Source organism: Balaenoptera physalus (assembly GCF_965194825.1).
Source record: "Balaenoptera physalus genome assembly, chromosome: 11".
NCBI lineage: Eukaryota > Metazoa > Chordata > Mammalia > Artiodactyla > Balaenopteridae > Balaenoptera > Balaenoptera physalus.
The window spans coordinates 1,768,595-1,774,594 of record NC_138896.1 but is presented as its reverse complement, the minus strand read 5'-3'; the positions used below and the strand labels follow the sequence as shown (position 1 = coordinate 1,774,594).

At 49.8% G+C, this 6,000-nt stretch overlaps 1 long non-coding RNA gene across 3 annotated transcripts in view; it reads right to left on the bottom strand.

The window, feature by feature from the left end:
• Positions 1 to 1,547: 1,547 nt before the first annotated feature.
• Positions 1,548 to 6,000, bottom strand: part of LOC309637920 — a 53,488-nt gene continuing 49,035 nt past the window's right edge. For all 3 annotated transcript variants that reach the window (XR_014250864.1, XR_014250865.1, XR_014250866.1), the window contains one exon: positions 1,548 to 3,107. This is a non-coding gene — a long non-coding RNA (uncharacterized lncRNA). The remainder of the gene's footprint in view (positions 3,108 to 6,000) is intronic.

Here is a 6,000-nt window from a genome sequence, read left to right as displayed (position 1 = left end):
CACACAAAGCCATTAGCCATTTCCTGCTCGGTTGGGATTCACTTATTTATTCTCTCCATCCCCAAATCAAAAGGGTAAAACCAGAAACTGTCCCTGCCTGTGTTGGGGGCGGAGACAGTCATTCAATGATCATGTGAGTACCTGTTACTTTACAGCGTGTAAGAAAAGCTTCGAAAGGGAGCTCTGAGGTCTTCCTACAGGGGGCTTGACCCACTGGGGACGTGGGGAAGGGACTCCTGGGAGAAGCAGGGCCGGGCTGCACTACCGGGGAGCCACTGGGCGTTCCTTAGGCAAAGCTAGAAGGCAATGACGCGCAGGCAGAGGGAGCAATACAGAACAGGGCCGTGCCCGTGGGCCGGGCCGGGCCGCCAGGGGGCTTGAGGAGCTGCTGTGGGGCTGGGGCACAGGGTGCAAGGGAAAGAGGCCTGGATGAGGTGAAGTGAGCTGGCCCGGCCCCGCCGGGGTCCTGGGTGCCGCACGGGGAGCGCCCTCCCCTAAGGCAGAGGGAGCCACCGATGCGGCTTTCGTCTCATCCGGAACAAGACTGTTCTCTCTGCAGGGTGGGGACTCAACCCAAATGGGCAACAGAGGACGTAGGCGGAATGGGCTACCGCGATGGCCCAAGGGAAGGACTCTGGGGCCTGGACGGGGAGGTGGGGCCGGGGATGGAGACGCAGTGGGTGTTGGGGGAAGCGAGGGAAGCGCCGGGGTGTCTCCGAGGTGCTCGCGTGCACCTGGGAGGCTGGTTCACCAACCTCCATTGTCGGGATGAGGAGCTGAGCAAGCACGAGGCTTCCACGGGAGAAACCTGACTTTGGTTCTGGACACGTCAGAGCTGAGCTGCTCTGGGGCACCTCAGAGGAAACGTCAGGCGGGCAGTGGGATGCACGGGCCTGGGTCTCAGAGGGAGGTCCAGGCCAGAGGCAGACATGATGAGTTACACAACAGGTTAAAGGTTAAGCACGCGCATAACTGGCATTACTAATCTATTTGCAAACACAATCCTGGGAGCGAAATGTAAAGCAATAAAAACATCTGGACACTTCTAACTGTTATCAATCACTCCTAACACGCCCTGCCCTCCTCCCCGCCCCCCCAGCCTTGACACTTCATTACAGCTCCTCCAGGCCCTTCAGCTGACACTGGGACTCTTCTAGGCAACCTACTCGACTCTGGGCTTCACATACTAGAATCACTGTCTTGGTTCCCAGCTGGGACAGTTGGAGATCTTGTTCAGCAAAAGTTCCAGGATGGTGATCCCTTCCACAGCCTATCGCTAAGTTCCCCCAAGAACTTGAGCTGCACTCCATCCAGAGAATTCCTCCTATACCACTTAGAGGACTGGGCACCCACTGAACAAAGAAATACAGCATCCATTGGACAGCATGAAACTGAGTCATGTTCTTTTTCCAATAAAATGACAGTTTTCTAGGCTCTTGCCTAATTCTTCCAACTTTCTTAACCATTCTCCCCGTCCCTGGTGGTCAATAGCTTAAATCTGTGCTATGTGTTATATATTTAAGACCAAAAAAATTATTCAGACCATCTGATACCCACACAGACTTTATTCTGGAAAGAGTTTGGCATTTAAAAATCTGAGTACACCAAGTAATAACTTAGATATTTTTTAATTTAAAAAAATTTTTAAGATTTTTAGACAAACAAAACTATAATTTACCTACTGATGGTTACGTTTTTTTATCCGTTTGAATTTAAAAGACATCATCCTGATCTACTCAAAAGCAGTGGTTGTTACAGAAAGAAAACTGTCAAAAGACATGGTGGCTCTACCTCAGTGTCTCCCTCTGTTAAATAGGAATATTAGTACCTGACTTCAAAGATGGTTTTAAAAAACTACTTATCTATGTAAAACTCTTAGATTTACATATTAAATCTATCATTTTATTATTATATGAATGTAAAATATTATTGCTAAAACTTTCCAAAAAACTTTTCCTGTAACTTCCCTAATGTCTATTTCTTCTTGAAATGATCTATCTAAAATCCTTTTACAATCAGTACTCTGTGATTTATGCATTAACTTGGCTGGGCCATGGAGTACCTAAATATTTGGTCAAACATTTTTCTGGGTGTGCCTGTGAGGGTGTTTTGGGATGAGATTCACATTTGAATCAGTTGACTGACACAGCAGATGGCTCTCCCCATGCGGGTGGACCTCATCCAATCAGCTGAAGGCCCAAACAGAACAAAAAGTCTGAATAAGAGATAATCCACTCTCTCTGCCTGGAGCATTGGTCTTTTCCTGTCTTCAGCCTTGAACCAGAATTTACTGCGTCAGCTCTCCTCGTTCTCAGACCTTCTGACTTGGACCTTGGGTCCACCATCAGCTCCCCTGGGTCTCCCCTCCACCCCCTGTCAACTCAGATCTTGGCTGGTCAGCCTGCATAACTGTGTGAGCCAATTCCTTATAGTAAATCCCTCTCTCATGGATATAGATAGATGATAGATGGATAGATAGATAGATGAAAGATAGAGATGATAGATAGGTAATAGATGACAGATAAATAGATAGATGATAGATAGGTAATAGATATATGATAGATACATAGATACATAGATAGATAGATGACAGATAGGTAATAGATATATGATGGATAGATGATAGATAGATAGATAGATAGATATCCATCCTCTTGGCTCTGATTCTCAGGAGAACGCTGACTAGTACACACTCTTTCTCCTAGATGGGCGCAGTCAGAGGGCCTGAACTGTCTTGGCAACAGCGCGAGGTTTGAAGACCGTGATCTGTGGAGTCAAGGAGGTGGGACTGGACACTCAAGCCGCGTGTCTGTGAATGAGCTGCCTCAGCTCTCGGAGCCTGACCTCTCCAGGCCTTAACGAGAGGGCGAGGTGGCCGGCACACAGCAGACTTGCCACGAATGCGGCGCCCGTTCCTCTCTGCTTCTTTCTTCCCAGACTCTCTTCCCACCAGGCCAGCGTCCACCCCGTGGGGACAGCTCTTTCCCAACGCTGGTGGCTGTGGGCACGCCATGTGTCAGCATTCTGACCGCGAGCCGCAATGTCTGCACGTGGCCTTCGCGCCTCCCCGGGGGAGTTCACTGACCCTGCAGGCTCCCGAGGCAACTCTAGATTGTAAAAACAGGAAACGTTAGAGTTATGTTTCAGAAAATAATTCCTAAATGTTTTTAAGTCCCCAGAAATAATCCACCCTCCCTGCACGCCCCCCTCCTCCCTTGAGAAACCAGGGGACCCGCAGAAGCTGGGCTGTCGTCGGAGCCCCCGGTACCAGGCCCAGGCAGCTCGGCCACGGAGCCAAGGCCGCTGGCACGGCCCTCCCCGCCACGTCCCGGCCACGGCCCCGTCACTTGTTCCCTCTCTCCTCCCTGGGAGGCTCCATCCTCCCTCCTGCAGGCCTTTCCCAGACAGCGGAACAAGACGCCTCAGCCATGAAGGGCCCTCTCGACGGTGCTGCTGGGTAAATCCCGGCTCCTCGTGGCTCTGGCCGAATGGGAATACCTATGACCCAGCGGGCAGATGGATTGTTTTTGGAAGGGCACTGCTGTTTACTTTGGAGAAAACTCACCACACTAGGAGTGACAAATACTTTTCCCTTTGCTCAAAGATAATTTTGGGGGGGCACTTTGGCAATAGCCGCATCTGTAGATGATTTTTTTAAGCACCAGCCTTGGGCCATAAATGAGAACTTGTTAGTATATTCCTGCTCTCCCGAGGGGGATGGAGAAGTGGGTCAGCTTGGAGGAAAGGAACGGAAGTTGTCGGCAACACTGGGGACACTGAGTCGTCCTCCTCCACATCGTTACTGCAGGAAGTGCCGAATTCCAGGGGACAAGACGGTGCGGGCCCTCCCGACGTGGGCGCATGGCCTGAGTACCTGTCCTCTGCTACCCGGGCCCCACCCAGCTGCCGGGAGGGCTGACCTTCCCATGAGACACAGCTCCAAATGTTTCCCCCGGGGGGACTGTCCATGGGTTTCCATGGGTCGCTATGATGACATCTCAACCTTCTACCAGCCTTTCAGTAACAGTGAAAGATACTTCAAGGAGACAGAGTTTCAGTTTGGGAAAAGATGAAACGTTCTGGAGGCGGATGGTGGTGATGGTTGCACAACAGTGTAAAGTCATTTAATGTCCCTGCATCGTACACAGAAAAATGGTGAAAGCAGTAACTTTTTGTTATATGTATTTCACCATAGAAGGAAGGAGGGAAGGAAGGAAGGAAAGAAAGAAAGAAAAAGAAAGAGAGAGAGAGAAAGAAAGAGAGAGAGGGAGGGAGGGAGAAAGGAAGGAAGGAAGGAAGGAAGGAAGGAAGGAAGGAAGGAAGGAAGAAAGAAAGAAAGAAAGAAAGAAAGAAAGAAAGAAAGAAAGAAAGAAAGGAAGGAAGGAAGGAAGGAAGGAAGGAAGGAAGGAAGGAAGGAAGGAAGGAAGGAAGAAGAAAGGAAGAAAGCAAGAAAGAAGAAACATACATTTTCAGAGCTGTCAGATTATGGTTCGTCTCTACGCCTTTAGTGTTGAACTCAGAACATTTTAGTGTCAGAAAACAATTCTAATTAACAGCCTCTCAGACCCAACTGACAAACCTCTGCCACATCTCACTGGGCTCTGTTCTGACGTGATGGAAGGTGCTTTCTCCACCACATCTGCATCCATAAAGTCAATCTGTCTGTGGATTTGTGGAACCTTATCTTGTTCTTGCGTGTGAAAACACCCACACAACTACAGTGGACACTGGAAATAAGAACAAGACCCAGCCACGCAGATGAGAGAAGTAAGGGGCTGACCGCTCACACGAAGGCCTGGGCCAGCGTGTTTCCCGACATATGTAAGTAACTCGGCTCAACATAAACGCTCTGCTCCGTTGATGGGCACACAGCGCTCTCAGGTGCTTTAGTGCTTGTGCGTCATTCACGCTTCTCAGGAGGCTGCTGAAACTTACTCTTTGCTGCTCAAAATCCTGCAGAAACCATTAGCTTATATTAAATGTAAGGCCACTAAATTCTTTCCTAATGACAGAGTCATTCAAAGTAGCTAGTTTGAAAGCCATACAGCTAACTTTCCACCAGGGAGGTTTTATAGAGAAACTAGACCTGGGCGGTGCCTTCTTGAAGGGCCCCCTCAATCACCCCAACAGAAGTTGTCTTGGGGCCACTGGGAAAGAAAATGACACCCGTGATAGGCTACACTTCTCACCTTCCCTCAGCTCCAGGGCCCTTAACAGCTGCCCAGCACTGGCTGTCTCGCTTTTGAATTGTGGCAGCTTAAGACTGTCAATCACCACAGACGACAGTGGTCATATATTATATTTATAACTACCTTCATCTCCCAAACGCTGCGCAGTCACAGGGAAATTATGTCAACCACTTTTCCTGCATGTGGCTTGAGACATCCCTGAAGAAATCATTGTTTCTAACAGAATAGGACCAGGCAGGAGATGAGTGCAGGTATCATTTTTACCTATGGCCTGGGCCACACTTCTACAGGGGATTCTGTTTAGACATTCCCACCTGAACTGCACAAATAATAAGAGCAGAGCACATTATCCCTATTTGTGAGATGAAACAACTGGGGATCCCCTGAAGGACGACGACGACAACCCAAATCGCCCCTCTTAACTCGACGTTTGTCCGGATACAGGCATTGACAGGTGCCCTGGAGACTTTATTGGCCTCAGACTTCTCAGGGACGTTTGGAGTCTTCCTGGGCAACCGGTATTCATCCTCTTACACAAGAACCACCTGACATCTGGCTGCTACTATTGCGTCCGGTGATGGGGGAGCAGCGGAAGGAGAGGCTTTGCTCCTGGATCCAGACACAGAAGCCAGTGCCACTCGCCCCTCTGAGTGGGAAGCTAAAGGGGACGTTGAGACCCACTAGCGACCGGTCCCCAGTGAGCGCCTGGCATGCGCCCAGCACCGTCCCGACGCGCTCCACCTGCGCTCGCTCTTTCCAGCCCGAGACCGTCCTCTGATGGATGTTATCAGGTGGACACTCTCGGAAACAG